Source organism: Panthera onca, chromosome B3, assembly GCF_046562875.1.
Source record: "Panthera onca isolate mPanOnc1 chromosome B3, mPanOnc1 haplotype 2, whole genome shotgun sequence".
In the NCBI taxonomy this organism is placed as follows: Eukaryota; Metazoa; Chordata; class Mammalia; order Carnivora; family Felidae; genus Panthera; species Panthera onca.
Genome location: NC_138344.1, coordinates 56139217 through 56160446, shown reverse-complemented (window position 1 = coordinate 56160446; position 21230 = coordinate 56139217). Strand labels below are relative to the sequence as shown.

The 21230-nt window shown below is 38.9% G+C and overlaps 1 protein-coding gene across 1 annotated transcript in view; it reads left to right on the top strand.

Moving 5' to 3' along the window:
* SEMA6D (semaphorin 6D) overlaps positions 1-21230 on the top strand; it is a 571597-nt gene that overhangs the window by 319522 nt on the left and 230845 nt on the right. The window lies entirely within an intron of this gene.

The window sequence follows — 21230 nt, the reverse complement described above, 5'->3', positions numbered from 1 at the left end:
TCCCATCTATCTGGTAGGGACACTGTGAATTAGTATGTGTCATAGAAGTGTGCCCTTGGCTACAGCTCTACCAAGCTAATAAGTGAGGTGCCTCAATTAAAAGAAATTATTTAGAAAAAAGACATCATTAAAGTGCTAAGTAACTGATGCATTAGTCATAAGACTTGCTCATGCAAAATAATTATGAAGTGGCCAAAATATTCTCCTGGAAGCTGAACCAGAGCCTTGTATCATCAGTGTGGCAAGGAGTCCACACTCAAAAGGAGCTGTGTTGAGTAATGCATTTTCTTTAATTTTTCTGTGTGTAAAAAGAAGAAACAAAACAAAACAAAACAAACAAACAAAAAAAAAAACGTTAAGTGCCCAAGAATAAGGCTTGTTGAGGGATGTGCTGGACTGAAGCACTTTCCTTGGGTGTAGAGCAGTGCTTTCTAGAAAAACACCATTTTCAAGAGCCAGTGATGCTCTCTAATTTTGCAACTTCCAGCTACACTTCTAGGAAAAGTAATACCATGGTCAGGAGAGTTTTCAGGTCTTTAGCTTTATAATGAATAAGGAATGAACCTCCATCTATGATCCTTAGATATTCAGAGGAAAGACACTGTTGTAGGCAGTTGCATGGCTGCCCCTGATTCCCAGGCTGCCTGAGTTTTCCATTGTGGTCACATTGTCAGGTATTGCTTACTAGGAGTTTTCCAGGTGGGTTTGTTGGAAATTAGATCATAGACTCTCAGATTGGAAGGCGGATGTCTTTGAGGTCGAATAGGCCCACTCTGAAATACACCTACTTGAAGGACTCTAGGATGACAGCTGATTGTGTGCTTTTTTTTTATAGGAAAAACCTATTTGCTCCCTTCCGTGCATTCATTACACACCTATATTGTGGTACAAGGAATGCAGTGAATTCTATTTTGAGCTTTCCTTTTTCTTTTTTGGAGTTACCTCAGGAAACTGAGACTGGGAGCAAAATATAGCCTTAAAATCATCAGATGGAAAGGTTTTTTGTTTTTGTTGCCTTTTTTGTTGCTTATTTGTTTCCTACTCCTTCCTCTCTTCCTCTTCCCTACCAGGAAATTTGTATCTGAGAGGAGACTCTTCTCCTGACCTTGGAATGACCCTTAACTGTTGTATATCCTTCACATCAGTTTTGTTTTCCTAAGAAGAGTGACCTGTACCCAGTGCCTCTGGATCCTTACCATGCAGTCTCCTTAACCCTTTATAGACTGACCTCCACCCTCAATAAGTAATAAAACTGCTTTTCCAGCATTAGCGAGTTGGGGGAGTTGTCCTTTACCAAAGCCATTTCCTCCATATGCTTTCCTCCCCCAATTAGCCCACCCTGACCCACTGTTTGTTGTCCAGGCTGGGCCATACCAGTTTATTTCAAGAGGTGGATTGCCCTGGAGGCAGAGACTGGGCTTGCTTCAGCAATTTGTGGCCAGTATCGTGTCCTCAACTTCATAGGAACCCATTAAATGTTGATAATGGTACAGAGATGGGGATAATCACAACTGCCAGGGATATGGCCATTTATTTCCTTTTTAAACTGGAATTGCATGAGCATTTGTGGAGGTGAATAGAGCATGGAATAGGAATTTAATTTTTAATAACAAGGAGGAAAACAAGGAGGACTTGGAAAGACTGCAGAGAGTGAGCCAACAAGGTAGAGAAGGAGATATTTAGACTAGAGAAGCCCAGAGAAGACTTTGTCTTCTTTATTTTTTAAAGGACAGTGACTAAGCATGAAAAGATCTTTGGCTCATTCTTTTTGGACAACAAGAACCCAGGAACAAGAACTCAGATGGTAATCGGGGAATGATAAGTAGTTGTTAATACTGATGGCAATCAGAGAGTTAAGGGGAAATCCAGTAAATGCTGGTTGGTGGATACCAGGTTTTATGCAGTGAAAAATACCGGACAGCAAAGATGACTTCAAAATACAAGACCAGACAGGCTTTAATCAGTGATAAATAGTTGTCCAAAGTGCCATTTATAAAAATTGGGTGCACCGACTTGTCTGGAGGTCTCCTAGAGGATATTGCTTCAGGCTTGAGAGTGGGCCAAGCCCCCCCACTTGCCTTTCACTGTTTGGTTACAAGGGGCAACGAACAATTTATAAGGCTCTAGTTCAATGTGATGGCTTACTCTGCTGCTGCCATTTATATCATATTAGTGCCTGCCCTCTTCCTTCCTCATGGGGAAGTGGCAAGGATGATTGATATGACTGTGAAATTCCTTGAGTTTCTTTGGAGAAATAAAAGATTTTTCCATTATTATTATCATCGCAGAATACTTGAAAACATTTTAACACTGTGTTTCATGTTAGGACAGACCCTATTTTCAACATTGGATTCTCAGCCAATGTTTATCCTTCCTCATGCTGCAGACCTTCCAAGTCCCTCCCTAAAGGAGCTCAGAAAAGAAGGAGAATCATTTACTCAGTGAGCCATTTAGGACAATGATGGATGGAATCCCCACATCTTCTTGGGCCTGTTCATGTACAATTCCGTGTCTCCATGAAATCTGGGCCATTCTTACCAGCCAGAGTAATGGGGAAAACAGTGGATGATACAAAATCAGTTTTCCTTTGGTTTTAAAATATAGTTAAAATTTACTTTAGGGAATAATTTTCTGGGAATTTATTTTACACATAACAAGGTCAAATAGTAAAAGACTACTATGAGGAAATTGAGACCCAGAGAAGCTGAGGCCCCAGGCCTTCAGCAATGGCAGTGTTGAGGAGTAGGAACTAGGTCTCTGAGGACACAAACTTGTGCTCCTTTCTTTCTCATCATATCACGCGTTCCCAGTGTGAGAAGACATAAGATGGACATAGATGCTTTAACATTTTTTTATTCACGTCTTGGACAAGACCTATAGAATGTATTTTGAGCTACCAGAAGGCTGACTCTAAAAAATTTACCTCCAATTCCACCTGTCAGAATGCGGTGCAGAAAATGGCCAGGAGAAGAGATATTGCATTGTGTGCATTGATCTTCAGAAAATTCTGCAAGCTAGTTATTTCTGATAAGTATCCCATAATCTCAACCACAAATGGCAGGGCCTTGAGGGGATGCTGTGAAACTGAGGAGCTGAGGCTGAAGGGATCAAAGGTCAAATAATGGGAAATTACAGTGAAGAATCTAACAGATACCATGCATTTTCCCCCCTTGGGGAATTAAAGCAAAAGAGAGTGGAAGGTGTTAGAAGAAAGCTAGCATCTAGCAAAGCTGAATGTGCCTGCTTATGGTGTGTCTGCACTGGCTGTTTTTGAGGCAGAAGAGAGTCTTCAAAGACTGAAGAGAAAACTTAGGTTTTGTGTTTCTTCAGCTTTAATTAACCTGCTTTTGGCAGGGTGAGTAGAGTTAGAATTGGGGTTGGGATATTAGAAAAGTTGCCTTGTTGTATTACTATACCAGAGTCGAACCACCTTCTCTAGTGGGTTTTGGCTCAGAGGTGCCCTGTTGATAAGAACAATTATTTACAGGGTCACCTTGAATGTATATGGCCCAATATTGGCTCATTCAGTTTTTCATTAATGCACATAACCATGCTGGACATAGGCTGCAGTGCTCTTTGAGGGCACTTGGAAGGGGAAGATACGGCATAACAAAGTGCTGGAGGGACAGTTGTAGAGGGAGTACCCTGGGTTCTACAGAAGCTTGGATTCTTTCAATAATCTTTCAGTAAACATTAATTGAGCATCTCCTCTGTCCCAGGCATGTGGGAGCTGCTGGGAATAGGAGAGTGAATGAATAAAGTCCCGTGCCTACCTCCAGGGGGCTTGCAGTGTAGTGGACAGAAGTGTGCTTGAAGAGGACATAGGTGATGAGGTTGCTGAGCAAGCACATGGAGAGATCTTCCCTAAATTCCGGGCTTGTTCAGTGAGGACTTCCCCATGGAGACCACATTTATACTGTGACTTGAAGGCTGGGGAGGAGACAGGGTGGGTTGAAGGAAGAAAGGAGGAGTGGTTGGGAAGGAGTGCAGGGTTCCATGTGGAGGAAATGACAGGTGCAAAGTCGGGAGGTAAAAGAGAGCATGATCCTTTTGTGGAACTCTTGACAGTGCACCCAAACTTAAACAGGATGACTGGGTGGTTCTCAGCATTGGTTGTTTACTCCACAAACCTGTCCCCCCACCATATGCTTTTAGAAAGTAAATAAAGAACACTTGATGGGTTCACCAGGCATGTAAAAAAGCCTGATTTTTGTGAGCATTCCCTTTTGTGGATCCACCAGAACACTCCCAGACACCCCTTCAGTGATGATTGTCATCTCTTCTAAGTGTAAAAGGAGCCAGAATTTCTGCCTATTATTTTCAGATTGCTTCCTCTGCAGGAAATTGTGTCAATTCATTTGGACGTTTGTGGTTTCACTGTACTCCCAGAGCCATTACATCATGATGTGGTAACTCAGAACTCCAGTGGCACATTATCAGAGCTGACTATTTCTGGAAGCCAGGAGATAACAAACAAAGCGGCTTCATTTGGCCTATAAGCATGTCAAACACCCTCGGCAGAGGACAGTGGAATACAAATATGCCTTCCTCCTGACTTTTATCAAGGAGAGGCGAGAGACGTGGGATAGATATAAATTATGTGCCCTGGTTCAGCGTAGGATCTATCATAAAATCTATTGCCACCGATGCAAACTGGCTTCAGTGTATAATTTAGTGACAGTTTTGTGCATTATGTTTCCTCACTGACAAGATTGCTGCATGGTGAAATGTTGCCATATCTAGGTATGGATGGAACTGCCTAAAGATTTAAGCCATTTTATTCCATCCTGAATTAACATGCTCAGCCTAATCCTCATCTCCCCGGGAGACTGCGGTTGGTGAGGGAAGATGAGCAGAGACTTTGCATGCAGGTGGCTGGGGCCCGTGTTTCCACTTGCCTGCATACCATTCCCCCTTGTGAGGCCGCTCATTGAAACTTACTCGGAGATTACCTTGGTAATAATTTGAGCCTTATCAGGAAAAAAAACACACACACACACACAACAAATTAATGAGGTTTCTGCCGATAAAAGAAATATAAAGGGCTTACTTTCCTAAAGATGCCTGATACCATGGATAAATCATAGACAAATAGAAAGCTTGCTGTAGTTGATGCCTAATTATAAATGACTTAATACCAAGTCAGACCCAAAAGATTCAGAGGTGTGATCATTCTGAAACCTAATTAGTTAGAGAGAGACAGTACTACACTATCAAGATTTTCATTAATGCAGGGAAGTCTCTTCTTTACTCATATTTACCATTATCCTGGTAGCAAAAAAGGAAATTTATCTTCCTGAGTAGATGAATTGGGCACAGGCTACTAAAATATATTGGTTAATAATTGTTTTATTAGACTAGGCCAATGTAGCAAATATTAGGGCCTTTCCTGAGACCAGTGATCACAAAAGGTGACTTAGTTTGGGTTTCTCTCACAGAATACCAATATGTTGGGTGGCTGAAACAACTGAAGTTTATTTCTCACACTTCTGGAGGCTGGAAGTCTGAGATCAGGATGGCAGCCTAGTCAGGCTGTTAGGGAGGGCTCTCTTCCTGGTTTGCACATGGCTGTCTTCCCATTGTGTCCCCACAGGGCACAGAGAGGAGAGAGATCTAGTCTCTTTCTCTTCTCCTAATGGACACTAATCCCACCTTGAGGTCTCCACCCTCATGACCTCAACTAATCCTGATTATCTCCCAAAGGTCCCACCTCCAACCACCATCCCACCTGAGCTGGAGTTTCTACATACGACTTTTGGTAACAAAACATGCAGCCCGTAAAGAAGATATTTCTGTCTTGCTACCCAGGAATCAGGGGAACATGAGCATGGTAATGAGATGACAGAGTATCTGCTCATGGTAATGTTGATGGACCAAGTTTAGTCACATTCATAGAGACCTGAGTGTCTCTCCAGGTTGCTCTCCTCCTACAAAGGGGTTGACTGGGTAGGAAACAGGCTGCCTTTCTGCTTTTATTTCTGTCTTTTCACGGCCACAGAGTGTCTCTGCCTCTGCCATTTCAGTGTCTTCACCTGTTACCCTTCGTGTGGCTAGGGCCCCCAGCCGGCCCCCAGGCAGCCTCTCCCTCTCTGCCTTTACCCCCTTCTATCGTGGTTGAACTAGATAAATGAGAATAGAGGATTTAAAAAGAGAGAAAAGATGACAAATGATTGCCTCTAAGGTAGCAGAAATAGGAGATTTATAATTATCTGAGGATGGTTTCAAGTCACCAGGGATTTTTTAAAGGTAAACATAGCTATGGTCCTCATCTCTTCGCAAACAACTGCTTCATAAAGAAGATACTCCTGGGTCAAGCTGGGTGGGAACTCAGCTGCATAGTTGGTTTCCAGGACACAGTCTTTAGGGCTTCCTCTTGAACTCTTCAGATTCTTCTATCACCTGGGTGAGTAGCCCTCCTGTTTCTGCTCTCTGTCTCTTCGAGCTCCTTTTCTCAAATCCTGCTTTTCAGTGTGGATTTTGAAAACTCATCCACAAAGAAGAGTTGGAAGTTGAAAATAAGTATTTTCATTTGAACAGGGAACCTCACTTCCAAAATAATTGTTCTCCACTACTCATCTGCCACAGAAGGTTAAGAAAGGGTCGTTAAATTGGCTGGAGCCTGATTTAAAATGCTCTCAGAGGTCTAGCCCCACTGTAAAATCCTGGAATTCTGTTTATACCATTTCAGCTTCCATCAAGGTTATTCGCAGAAGCAAGAGAACCTCACAGAGGTCTCTGAAATCAGAGGCAGCTTCTCCTGTATTGATGTGTATGGTCATTTAAAATAGTCTTTAAAAGACACACAAACAGAAAGCCAGTCCCGTGATATGGAAAAAGGGAAGGGACAGACTACCTTTTCTAGAAGGTCTCTGCATCTCTTAGGGAAGAAACCTCCTCAGATAAAACACCCACCTTCTCTTTGGTAAGTTTCAGGATTTCAGTAAGCAAGGTAGGTTACTGAAAAGAAATTTCATGCTTTCGAACTAGTGTTTGGGCTCTTCGCTGAGTCAGTCTTTGGCATCTTCTTACCTCTAATACCTGTACCTTAATTCCTTATTTCCATCCTTTTTGTTGTTGTTATTTTTCAACTTTTGAAGTTTATTATTATTATTATTATTATTATTATTATTATCATCATCATTATTTTGTTTTTGTTGTTCAAATTTACCTCTTACAGTAAAACTATTGAGGTGACCGCCATACCCTGCCACCTCTCTTTCTTTCCATTCTTGTTTCCCTCCTTGATACCAGCTGGTACCCCATTCCTATAGGACTTAGCTCTCACCCATCTGTCACATATCCCCTCATTCTGAACTACTAAAAGCCTGTAGCCATCCTTCTTAGAATGTTTTGCCTCTTATTAGGGAACTTGTTGAGGGCCCCAAAACTTTCTCTCAATCATGTACCATATTTCAAAAAAAATAGTTAGAAAGGGGAGATTTTTTGAGGGCTGAGACTCCAGAGCAGCATGTCTAAAAATGTTCCATGTAAGCAAATATCTATGCATAAAAGGCTAACTTTGAGGTAGGCTGTGACTTGAGAAGCACTACTAGGGACCTGGATGTTATTAATAATCTTTCCGAAGGACCAGACCTCAGGTCAAAATGTCTAACTAATCCTTTAGAGACATAGCCAATATTCAGCAATGCTGTTAAAATGTGATGAATACTTTAATTTCAAATCTGTCATTAGTAGATAGTATCAACGTTATGACACTGGGCAACCAGTTGTCCTGGCCTGCCAGAATTGTTCTTTGCTTGTTTTGGACTTGGGTTTTGGTGTTGTTGTTTGGCACCAAAAGGGAACTACTGATTCTTAACTGAACTGTCCTTCATTTACCCAGTCTCTCAGGATTTTGCTCAACAACTAACTCCTGACAGGAATTACCCCCAAGAGAGGAATTTTTGCCAAATACTTTATGTCCTGTCAGGTTGAACGGATGCAGACTGAGCCTAAACTGTGAGGAATATATTTTCTAACAAAAAGGCAGAAACAGACAAAATAAGACAAAATAGTCTGCTCCAAAAAAATGGGGCTCTAAATTTCAAACTGGCAGTGACAGCATGAAGCATGTAAATTTGCTTGGAGGAAATATTGAAAAGAAACAAAGTAAATGTTTTGTTTATGTTATATAAGTGTTGTTAAAATCTATGAATATCTCAGATACATGTTTTGGCAAAAGACTGTTCTGACCCACAATTGTATGGAAATGCCAAAAAGAAAAAAAAAATCTTATGATACCATATGTAGATTGTTCTGGAGTTTGTTATAAATGTAGTTCTAAGGGAGAACAAGAAAACCAACCTCTCAGAGATTTCTGTGAGAGTAATTGATGAAAGGTATTCTTGTCTGTGTGTTTTTGGGTTTGGGTTTCTTCTCCTAGAGAAAATAAAGTGTTTGATTGAGTTCCCAGCACAAAATGAGGAAGGCAATTTTGTATGCCAATCTTATAAAACTCATAGCCTTACTTTACTTCCCTACCACATTTGTTCCCTTTAGGGCACTCTGAACAGTGGGAGGAAAAAAAAAAAAAAGGAAACTAAATTTGTATTCCTCCTTAGATGCTTCCTGAAGAAAGAAGGGAGAAAAGGAATACTGGAAAATGCATATGAATTTTTTTTCATGAGAATTTCCGTAAAATAATCTGTTGAAACTGCTAACAGCTGTATTTTCACACTCTATAACCCCCAGCAGGTAGGAAAATCCCCCGCAGATTTCAAGATACTGCATGTCAGTATGTATGGTAAAGCACAAGTCTTTATTATTATTTTTTTAAGACCAGGTTTCCAGTATTACTTCAACAAGATAAGTTCCTGTGCTGTGTGAGTAACTGCTTCACAGATGACAAAAGGTAGTATCATTTTATTGCCAGCCAGACTCTGGGTGGGAGGATCAGTACTTCAGCTCCTCATGCTTGACGGCACCCAGAACAAAGCTGAGGAAAAAGTAAGGCACCTGGTTGATGTAATCCCAAGTCTCTATTTTAAACTTTAATGTGGACTGCATTCATTTTCAACTCCGTGAGGGCGATGCTTCATCTCTCCCTATACTCATTCACTATGTAAATAATCAGAAACATAATCAATTCTTATGTATTTTTAGTTTACTTTTTTTTTCCCCTGAGGCAATAACTAAGGACAGAATTTCCAAGAGCAAAGTCTCCCATACCTAGATCTTTCTCATCACTCCATGTCTTGTAAGGTTAGATGTCCACTCCCTCTCTTAAGGCAACTTAGGGCATAGCCCATAAACTTTAGTGAAAGATGTCAACTTGAAGTTGTTCAATTTGTGTCTTACCTTTACCATTTTATTCCTCTTCTTGCTCTCAGTTGGCCAACATTTAAGAGACTTAGGATTGTAAGCCTCTTCTGTAACTTTGGAATGAAGGCATATTTCTCTCTCTATGGCCCAAGGAGTTTCACTGCCATGTAGCTGGATGGAGGAAGGGAAAGGCCCCTTCTTTAAGGCTGTACTACAGAAATTTGAAGTATCATTTCCTCTCTTGTCCCATTGACCAGAACCAGGCAACATCTAGTTGCAAAGGGAGCTGGGAAATGTAGTCTTTACCCTCAGTGTTCAGGTGCCCAGCTGATCATTCTATTACTATGGAAGAAGAGAAAGTAGATATTGGGTAACAAGACTTCAGCTGTTTGTTAGGGGAGACTGGGCTGGGGAAGGTAGGAGAAGGGAAGCTTCAACACAGGCTATCATCTGTTTCCTAGAGCTAACCTGCTCAGAAAAGAGGTTCCTATTCTTCTGGCTTTCTCCCTATTTTAGTCCTAAGTAGCTGTCTCACTAAAAGAGTCAGCCTTACTTTGAGGCTTTTTTTTTTTTTTTACTTAATTTATTTTCTCAGTCTTTAATTAATGATGTCTTCAGGAGCTCTATTTGAAAGGAATTTTTGTTCTACATCTGAGAATCATTGCTATAAGCCTCTTGGAGATGGTTGGGTTTGGGGAAGAATATCATTTACTTTTGAAAACCTACATTTCTCTTAATCTTTAGGTTATTTCATGTGAAGGAGTGATTGTTCCATCAATTTTCTGTGAGTTTGGAAGCGTGTGTTTCAGGAAGATATTTAAAGTCTCACATATTTTGTCTTCATTCTTTGCATGATAGTCTCAGTCTGAGCAGCTCCCATGACAAGTCATGATTGAATCTCAAGCTTGCTGAGCTCTGCAGGGAGGAGAAGATGGTCTCCACAGCCCTGCTCAGCTGTTGGGACCAAACCCAAAGAATCACATACCTTGATTTCCTTCCATGCTTCTGGACCAAGAAGGTCCTTGTTTGGTGATCCTCTCAGGCCCTGCATCACATGGCAGAACAGGAGAAGCTGTTTGCTATGACTCATACCCACCAAGGAGTAGAGGAAGGGTAATTCCAGTTCAATAGAATCTCCTTTAGAAATGCTGTACTTTATATTTTAAAAATCTTCCCTGCATTTCTCCCTGTCGTGACAAACTTCTTTAGACAGAATATCTAACTTCTGAGCAACCCAAAGGGACTCGAACAAATGCGTTGACATAATTCATTCTAAATACCAAATGTCCCGGTTTAAAATAACAGAATTAGGCACTTCATAATTAACTAATGGCCCCCTAAATTGGACCATTTGTGCGAAAGCCTGTTGTCCTATAAAATGTACACCTAAACTCAAACTCTCCTGCTCCTTAAAAAATATCCTCCATGATTATTTCTTTGACATAGTTATTATTTTATATACTTAAGATCATAAGACATTTAAAGAGACCTCAGATGGATTTTGAATACATTGTGTATTAAAGGACATATCCAAAGGTTACAAGTCACAAGTGATGTTTTTAAGATCCAGTTTCCCAGAATGTAAAATTTAGTTTAAATCATGTGCCTTTATAGATGAGAGAGAGAGAGAGAGAGAGTAAATAATGTGGCTTAATAGTTATTGTGGTAAAGTTTGAAAACAGCCAAGCTTGAGTTGAGTCCTCCCACTGCTACTCATTAGCTGGTATGATTTTGGAGGAAGTTATAAAACCTCTTCTAGCCTCTGTTTCCTGATCTAAGATGGTGCTAATAATGATGCCTGTTCCATATCAGTTGTTGACAGAGTTAAATGAAATAATTCAAGTTAGGAACTTAGCACACTGTCGGGCCAAGATAAGCCTTCAATAATTGTATACTACTATTGGTATAATTATTTTACTTTATTTACATATGAAAATAAATTTACACCAAAAATAAAAAACAAGCACAAATGAATCATGACACTCTATCCAATTTGCCTTTAAACAATCAAAACAAAATCTAAGTGAGAATAAAAATAGGTCAAAGATGTATACTGTTTACATATGCATGCAAAGTTTCCTACCAAATGAGACTCCAGTGAAGAAATCTATATATTGTCAAGTTGCTATAAATACACATATAGTGAATAGACACTTTAAAATTATATGTGCAAAATATCAGCCTAAAGTTAAGATTGTGATTTGAAGTGCAAAGGAAAGTAGAATTAAAGCAGGAAATCTTCATCACAACCTCATTTCTGCTCCTTGTCTCCATACGCATAGAAAAATTATATTTGGACTTTCATCACATGACCACACACACTGGACTCTGTAACACAGTTATGACCAGAATTATTGGGTATGAGAAAGGAGCTGCACATTTGGCAGATGCTATTATACTAACACTTTATATCATTGCATATATTTTCAGGCAAAAGGACCATGCACATATGCATGTGCATTTGTGATTATCTCCATTTTTCCAAACTATCCAACAGTTTAGCCAGCACTCCCTCTCTGTGGTTGATCATTAGAATCAGGATTGGAGAGAGAAGGGAAAATCCCTAGTCTCTATGCTAACTCATCCTCTCTAGGGGGTCAGTGTCAGGACAAAAATGGAGTGTTAGTAAACAGTGGGAGAGAAAGCCCTGGCTGGTTGCAACCTGCCTTCCCTTCTTCCTGCCCATCCCCACCCCACCATCATTATTTATTCACTTTCCAAATGAGCTACCTTTTGGAGATCATGTTGCTTTGCATTGTCCTGTGGTGTGTGTGTGTGTGTGTGTGTGTGTGTGTGTGTGTGTGTAGAGAGAGTGTGTGTGTGAATGTGCCAGGAGAGCGCAGGTGACTCTGGTTCTAAGACACCCAGTGGACGAATAGAATGTTCCTCATGGTTGAATGGTTGAATGGCACCCATAACCTTCTTTCCACTCTATATATCTCAGCCCCACTCCTAGCTCATAATCCCTTCTACCTCTCTCTTTTTGGCATCCAAAGATCTTGGCCACTGCAGACTCCTGGAGGACTTTCTCAAGCATCGATTTGAAATCAAATCATAATCTGGGAAGTTTTCTTATAATGGACATTAATATATTTTAATCCTCTAAAAATGAGCTTGTCTTAGTTGACTAGTGTCTTTGTCAAGGATAGCTGAGCTTTAACCACCCCTCTTCCCCCCTCGGAAATCAGCTCAGTGAATAAAAGCATTAATTAAAAGACTTTGGTTAAATCTCATAAAATCTAATTTCATGTAGTCTGACTTTCTTAGAACTTCTGTCTCTCTTCCTCTTCCTCTGAGTTTACACTGTTAGTTACCTAGGCTGTACATTGGTTCCAATCTCACTGCGTGAGGCTCTTATTTCCAACTCCCCATCACTTTGGCTTTCATGAGAAGCTCCGAGTTGTTATGGCACTGCTCCTGGCCCCAACCTTTATCAAATGTCAGAGTTGAATCCTACGTTGTTATTCTGATTCTCTCAGTTCAGACTCTTAAGAGAGAATATCTAATTGGTGGCTGGTCAATGAGTGGATTTTATCCTCCTGGTCTCTTGTCCACTTCTGGCCTAATCAGCAGTGGCTGGTAGAGATCCTGTGGAGATATACCCTTCCAGGCTATTATCTATGGCAGATTAAGTAAGAAGAAGAAGTCGCATATGCCTGACAAATTGACTAAATATCTCAATTTCACTGAAAGTTTTTATTAAGCTGAACATTTCAAATCTCAATACTGCTGGATAACAGAAAATTCACTATATATACACTTCAGTGTTCTCATTGCCCATTTTAGTTGGCATGGGTATAAAGTGAAGCGTATATCATTCAGCAGCACAATGGCATTCCAATTTGATCATTTAATAAAAATTGCTCAATGATATTGATAATATTGATGATATGATGAGATTGCTAAGTAAGGAAGAATGAGACCATCTTGTATGTCACATTCACAAGTAAAATAGGAAAAAGTCCTCAGATGTTATTAATATTTTATATGCTACTACTGATAACCCATAGGATGGCTATAATAAAACCGAGAAACCCTTGGTATCTAAAAATTTTATTCCTGACATAATGTTTTATTTTATTTTCTTATATGCCTAATAGATCTAGTAGATGATAAACCATAATGATCACTTGGTTGAAAATTGGCAAAAAGAAAACTTTAATCTATTTCAGGAAGTATAGGTGTAAACCAGTCAGCCCAACAAAAATGTATTACAAGGCAACAGAGAAGCAGTCCTTACTCTCTGCTAGAAATTATTAACATGATTTTTAAAATATGTAAAAGAAAACTTCCAGCATAGGCATAGTGATAATAAATTGAATACAGTGTTTATCTGTAAAACATATCATGGATATTGTTAACTTCTGCTTATGGTTATTTTATCTTTTGAAATTTAGAGAGTACAATAGTCAAAGTTTTCACTTGGTCATATTCTCTAAAGTTCAAAATAAAGTCTGTAGGCTTGTTTTCTGTGTAGTGTGTGGGAAGTCCAGGAAGCAAAGACACAGAGAAGTGACAGTTCACTGAGCTGAGATGGGATATACATGGATGGATGGCCGCTTGAGGGTGTGAGGGCTGTTACCACTTGCCAAAACTGTACCCTTTGACTTTGCTCACACCAAACCATTATATTCTACTTGTGGAAGGACAGGGGTCAGTTGGGAAAAAAAAATAATGTGCAAAGAGAAGCTTTTTGGCTTCTTAAATGGGAGGGGGGTGGGTGGAACTTATTTACGGAGTTTAACATTGAAGCCAAAACTGGGATGTCACTCACATAGGTCTGTCATACTCGGACTGAATGTGCTATGACTGGTCTAACTGAATAAAAGACTCAAAATTCAAAATGGCAGAATTGTGTCAGATTTGTGAGTAATACAAGTGTTTTTAAAACTTTTACTGGAAAATGTACTGACATGTTAATTTTAACTGAGATGCATGTGCATTTGTCATTTTTTCATCACATATGAAATAAACCCAAAGTCGTGTAGTTCTTTGTGACACAGATTGTCAGGGTGCTTATTACCTAAAGAGGGAGCCAGGGCAGAGAGCAGAATGTAGATATGTACTAAGTCTGTGTCCACCTATACGATGTCAACAGCGAAAATGAATCCAAACCAACAAGTATTTATTCCTTAAAATTGAATGCTAAAGCAGCATAACAATATAATTTCCACTAAAAAGAAATAGAATAGTTACTAACATTAATAAGATTATATTAAATATTTGTTAATGTGTTGACTGTCATAACCAAATGCTCATGTAAACAAGTTGTTTGGGCTTACAGCATCTTACTGTTGAGGAAACCATGTAATGCTTTGAATATTTCTGATACTTGAAGAAGTTTCCTATGTGGAAAGTTAGTTTTTCACCTAGTCTGAGTTTTTACTCTATCTCACTCCCCCTACCTGGATACACATACACAAATTCCTTTTATAATACTATTTCCACCACAGTATTGTCTCCTTATCTCTCTCTGACATACTGATAAAAAACTCATTCATCTGCATATTACAGATCTACCAATTTGTTCGATACATGGACCTTAGCCTATGCATAATAAATGTAAATGAAGCTATTTGTAATATTAAACTCAGGAAAACTAGAAATAAACTTAATAAGGAATATAACAGCTCCAGGGGTGAGGGGGGGGTGGAATCTTTCAACAGCAGATAATTCAGGATCAGGCAAATGAGAGGGATGAAAGGAAAAAATGTGACAGGAAACCAGTGAGATGAAAGGGAATGACCTTTCAGAAAATTAGTAATAGAATCTGAGAAAACTGCTCTGAGGGGTTGAGCTAATGCTTATGTGATACCTACTATGTACCAGGTACTATTGTAAGTTTTTAAAATATATGTTACTCATTAAATTGCAAACCCTATGCAGTAGATATGAACGTTACCCCATTCCACAGGTAAGAACATGTAGGCAGACAGGGTCAAGTAACTTGCTCAAGTTCACTAGCTAGGAAGAAGCAGAGATGGGATACAGACTGAGTCACTTTGCTTCAAAGTCCATGATATTTACCACTTTATTATACAGACCCTAATCCGTGTCCCTAAAATAAGGCAGAGGATCTCAGTATTTCTTGATTCTGGGAAACCATTCTATTAGCAATTCAACAAATACATTTTTAAGCACTTGCTATGCATAAATAATAGGTACCTTGGAGAAGTAAACGATAAATCAAATAGGCCACTACCCTAAAGAAAGTTAAGACAGCTATAAAAACTACTTAATACTAGATAGAATGTGATATAAGTATAAAAAATGCAGACACTGATGAACAGCATGGGAGTTTTCAAAAGAGAGCAATTAATCTCCAGTTCATAGGGATTAAGGTATGTGGGCAAAGAGGGAGAGTGTTTGAAGAAAAAAACCTTATAAAAGGGACATTCAGGTGGTCACTGGATTTAGATATATAAAGCTTGAATGAATATTCAGCTAAGGGAAAACAATGTTAGAAAAATTGGGGTGGTTACAGGGAACAGCGGGTAGTTTTGTCTGTGTTGCCTTCAACACAGACAAAAGAGTAGTGGTCAGTGAGGCAGGAAAAAGTGGATCAGATTCAGGTCATGAGGAGTCTTGAATTGCATATCTGGATTTTACTTGGTTGGGAACTATGAAAAAATTTTCAGCTATGCTTTGGGAAGATTAATTCATTATTTAGAATGGCATGGTTACTTGAAATGCTAATGTCTGGGGTGTATAAAGCTGTTCTTTGTGTTCAATTCAATGGAACAATTATGTAAGACCTCCTATGAACATAGTTCTATGGTGGATTTGGGGAATACAGAAATAAATAAGATATCCCTGATTTCAAGGAGCTCTTTCCAGGTATTTTGTTATGAAGATGTGCAAACTTCTGTGAAGGCTCAGAGGAAAGGGATATTAATTTTGACTGAGGTACAAGAAGGCTTGTGGTGGATTACACTCCGAGAATTCTGTTTCCTCTCTCTTAGCCAATGCAAGCTCGGTCACAGTTGTCGGATTGTACAGTTGGCTTCCAGACTCAGACCAAATGACTTTCTATCACTGAGGGACAATTTGGAAGAACCTATTAAGTGTGCACAAATCAGTAACGAGGTCCATTGTCTTCATGTGGAGAGTGTATCTCATTATTGGTCCCAAGATGTCTTTTCCAGGATCAATATTGATTATGAATAGTGAGAAAACAAAATGTAGTCAAGAACAAAACACAATCAGCTATTCCACATCTATTATAATGAAGCCAATCAGAATGTATTTAGGTTACTAGCAATAAAATCCACAGTTTCCAAAGACAATATTCTTCTACAAAGCAGTAATCACTGAGAAGGCTGGGAACATGAAAAAAAAAAAAAAAAAAAAGAAGATGAAGAAAGGGACCCAACTCAGATGAGCCATCTTTGAATATTTAGGGAATAATTGTTCCATGTGCAAGTAATGCATACTTTAAAAAAAATTTCTGTTCCTTTATTTTATAAAATATTTACTTTTTTGAAAATTATGTTATCAATTTTGTATTCATTCCTCAGGTCTAGTAGGGAATTACTTGGAACTATTTTGATTTCACTATCAAATATCTTAATTTTTATAAAGAATAAAAATAATTCAAACTGTTACAACTTGCCTAAGTTAAAGACTCTTCATGATATATTTAAATAGCAGTGCATGAAGCATTTAATTAAGAAAGTATCAGTGTGATGCATCTGTAAGCATTTAGATATAGAAGTCAGAAAGGACCAAGTGGTATAAAAAGCATCTTAGAAGAGTATAGCCTGTGACTTTCAATAGTGAATGTCGGTTACTACAACTTCTTAGAGGTAGTACATAATTTAGAAAATCACAATAAATATGAATTAATTTTATGTTTGGAAAGGAAGAAAAACAAACATTCTTATATTCACAATATTAATAATGGAGAGTAAAGCTTGACAAATACAGTAGGCATGGGTTTACACAGATTATAAAACAGCAAAGTAGATCTATATTTAAAAAAAATCTGTATTGGTTAGGGTAGGGAAGAATGTTTCTTGGTCAGGAAACATGGCAAATTAAAGTACAAGGTAGAAGGTAGAGGTTAGCCCAGCTTGAGATAGAGGCAGTGAGGAAGAGTTTAGATTAGATATTGTAACGTATTGTGGAACCCTTGTAAATTCTTAAAATGGAGAAAGATGTTTAAAATTTATTTATGGAATGTTACACAGATGTTTCTAGAATAAACTGGAGGGAAGAAATCCCTGGAGCCTAGGAGAACAGATAAAAGGCTCTGTTATGGGTCAGGCATTAAGCTACATGGGTCTGGACCGGGATGTTGGCAACTGGAATAAGAAATGGGGCAAACTTGAGAGTTATCTCACAGGATAAATTGTGAGATTTGGTGGTAGACTGGCTACGGAGGTGCAAGGAAGGGAAGCAGTCAAGGAAGACCAAAGCATGCTTCAAGGGTTTCTGCCTTTGTATCTGAAACAATACATGGCTATTATGCTAGGCTAGAGATTCTGTAGAGAGGGGAGAGGTATAGTTTGTTTGGTTTGAGATATGTGGAGTTGGGGTTGACAACAGATTATCCAAATTTAAAATATGTGTTGTGCAGGAAAGCAGTCAGGGTTGGAGGAGTAGGTTTGAAAGTCAATGATATGGCTGTGGTCATGAGATGTGAGATTATGTGCTCTTCAAGGGGGTGATTCAGATCCCCCAGGATGGGGGGCCCCTGGGTGGCTCAGTTGGTTAAGCATCCGACTTTGGCTCAGGTCATGATCTCATGGCTTGTGAGTTTGAGCCCCGTGTCAGGCTCTGTGCTGACAGAGCCTGGAGCCTGGAGCCTGCTTCAGATTCTGTGTCTTCATCTCTCTCTGCCCCTCCCCTGCTCATGCTGTCTCTCTCTGTCTCTCAAAAATAAATAAATATTTAAAAAATTAATAAAATAAATAAAATGAACATTAAAAAATTTTTTTAAGAAAGAAGCCAGGATGGAAGACCAAAGCTTGAGAGCAAATATAGAATTGGAGTCCACGTAGGGAGACTGAGGAGATGTGATCAGAGATCAGAGAGGTAGAAGGGCAAGCATGATGAGATATTTTCTCAAAAATTATAGTAATTTGATATAACAACATATTTTCTGATTTCTCAAGACCAGGAACATTCTGAATATAGTCAACAGTTCAGATTTCTATTCTCTCATTTCTCTTTCTATCAAGATCCCTCCTGATTCTGATGTTGCTACACATCCATCTCTGTTCTCATTCCTTCTCTTTTATAAATCTTAGCTGGTTCCTATCACCATCATCTCAACAAATCCCATATGGTCTATACGTCTAGATCTTGAAGTCTATTGTGAAAAGTTCTGTCAACTGTACGTTTTTTATATCTCTCATCCCTGTCTTTCCTTTCTTCCTCACCCTTTCTTTTCTCTCTGTCCTTCTATGTCTTTCTATACATTACATATTATTTTCCACTTGTCCTGAGCTCTCAGCTCTTTATACCAGTCCTCTCAACCCTTCTTGAGTTTCTACAATAGATAACTCAAATTTGTTATCAGCTACTTCTATTTAGATAAAATCTGTTTATATACTTTCATCAAATCATATTTCTCTCTTTGGAAACACCTGCCATAGATGTAATTTTCTTTTTTAGTATGATTATCTGAATAATATGGTTGTTCCATTTGTATCTGAGTCACTGGGGCATATAAAATGTGTCTGTGTTGGCTCATACTGTCTCTCCCACATCTAACACATGACTCTTCATTCATATTTACCATAAAAAATTTGAAGAACTTGATGGGGCGCCTGGGTGACTCAATCGGTTAAGCGTCCGACTTGGCTTGTGTCATGATCTCACAGCTTGAAGGGACACGAGTTTGGGCCCCGCATCGGGTTCTGTGCTGGCAGCTCACAGTGCGGAGTCTGCTTCAGATTCTGTGTCCGTCTTGTGCTTTGCCCCTCTCCTGCTCATGCTCATGCTCATGCTCTGTCTCTCTCTCTCAAGAATAAATAAACACTAAAATTTTTTTTAAAAAAATTTGAAGAACTTGAGAGTTGTCCTACAATGGTTAGAGGCTTTTGCAATATGTCTCACTTTCCATTCTAATTTCCATAGTACCCGGGAGCATATCAGGCAAGTTCAGAGGTAGAGTAGTCACAGATATTCTATAGCTCTTTGGCTTCAAATTCAAACCAAATCCAAGGAGTGAACTTGAATTATGCCAACTTCAGAAAAGAAAGCCAACAGCTTAGCCAAAGTCTCTTTTAGAGTCAAACTAATTATCTGCACCAGAATTCACTGGTTTGTTGATTGGTGTGTGAGGTAAGCACAATAGCTATGGATATTTATCATAATATATGAGAGAGTATGGTTGTTTAAAACAACAATGAATAGGCTCAGGTCAGGCAAACTTAATACTCTAATAGAGAAGTTCTTTTTTATTGAGCTTAATAACAAACACTTTTTCAGGATGTTCCAATTGTCATAAAATCTACTAAAATTATTATTTTGTGGGGCACCTGGGTGGCTCAGTCAGTTAAACGTTGGACTTCGGTTCAGGTCAAGACCTCATGGTTCATGGGTTTGAGGACTTGTCAAGCTCTGTGCTAACAGCTCGGAGCCTGGATCCTGGATCCTGCTTTGGATTCTGTTTCTCTCTCTCTCTCTCTCTCTCTCTCTCTCTCTCTGTCCCTCCCCCACTCACACTCTGCCTCTCTCAAAAATAAATAAACATTAAAATAAATAAAATTATTATTTTGTGCCAGCACACTGATATATGGCAAAATACTAGCAAACAATACGGTTTTAGAAAACTCAATTATTTAAAGAGAAAGACAGCGTAGACACACCTTCAACAGCCATACATAAAATGTAAACCCAGAGGAAGAAAAGAAATAATTTCCCTGGTATCAAGAAGATCTACTTAAACCTTAGGGGATAAAATTAAGAAAAGGAACAATAAGCTAAGAATCCTGAAAAATCCTCTTTTTAGTGAAAATGTTCAAGCTATGACTTAAGCTTCAGAGAAATTGGTAACCATGCCTTTCCTGGACAAGGTGTTAGAAAGCATATTGCAAGAAATACCCTACTTTGCTGAATTTCATGAGCTAGCCAGATTATTTAGAACATAAAAATTTTATTTCAGTAGTTTCTATATTGTGATATGCTTGTCATCACCTGGTACTGCCATGAAAATTTCTACTGACATCTGCTTACAACTATATCACTAGCTACCACACACCCTGGTGACAATTAAAACATTGTGAATTTATTCTCAAATGAAGTGAGCTCATGTAATCAAAAGATTAATAATATTATAATAATGTAATTTTAAATGCCTCTGAGACAAAGCCCATTCACCATAAAACCCTGGGCTCAGTTTTATACCAAGGGAGTAAACATGGAAACAGGAACAGAGAAGGGAAGCACAATTCTTGACTGTGTGCTTAGCATGGTTGAAAACACAGGTGCAACTACAGAGAAATGTAGCAAAAAGATACCAGACAGAAGACATGAGTCTCGGTCTGATCCAGGAGACAGTAGATCTGGGACCTTTTTGTCATTATTGAGTTGCATTTCCCTAGGTGAACTACTTATCCTGTTTATTGGTTCCTGTTTACTCATCTGTAAAAGGGAATGATACCAGCTTACCTAGCCTCATAAAATGCATGAGAATGCACTTTGAAGAGCTGGAAGGACTCTACTCCTGTAAGAGATGAGTAGGAGCATGGTCCAAAAAGTTTTTACATTTAGCTCTATAATGTGCTTTTTAAATTTTATTTTGAACTTACATTTGAATATGGATGTGTCTGGTGCTCTGGGGATTCACAACACTTCAAACCATGTAATGAAGCCACACCGTGAACACTTAATTAATTTAGAGTAGGTGCTAATTCTTAATAAGAACTTTAAAACATGGTTTATTGTGAATAAACCATAATTCAGAGAATCCACCCACATATAAATGAGATTTGCCTGTAGCTTAGAAAGATCCACCCTAA